This window comes from Apaloderma vittatum, unplaced genomic scaffold (genome assembly GCF_000703405.1).
Source record: "Apaloderma vittatum isolate BGI_N311 unplaced genomic scaffold, ASM70340v1 scaffold14925, whole genome shotgun sequence".
NCBI classification, from domain to species: Eukaryota; Metazoa; Chordata; class Aves; order Trogoniformes; family Trogonidae; genus Apaloderma; species Apaloderma vittatum.
The window spans coordinates 30,585-30,909 of NW_009715620.1; positions in this window are offsets into that span (position 1 = coordinate 30,585).

Consider the following 325-nt stretch of genomic DNA (forward strand, 5'->3'; position numbering starts at 1 on the left):
CAAGGCCGGGAGTAGGACTAGGAGCCCAGCCTCCCGAGCCCTGCCTAGCACACCTGGATTCCTTTTGACGGACTGGAACGGATGGGCAGAGACACCACACCAGGGTCTCGAGAAACTGGGACATCCCGGCAGGGTGCTTCAGCTCGGGTTAGGAGAGACGTCCGCCTGTCCGGGCGGCAGGAAGCCGGGCACCGCTCTGCCCAGCTGTGCCCACTGCATCCCTCTTCCCTTGGCTGCCTGCCCCCCTGCTCCTCGGGGCTGCAGTGCCATCGCTGACCATTAAAGCCAAGCTGGGATCCCCCCAGGGCCGTCTGCCCCCGCCCCC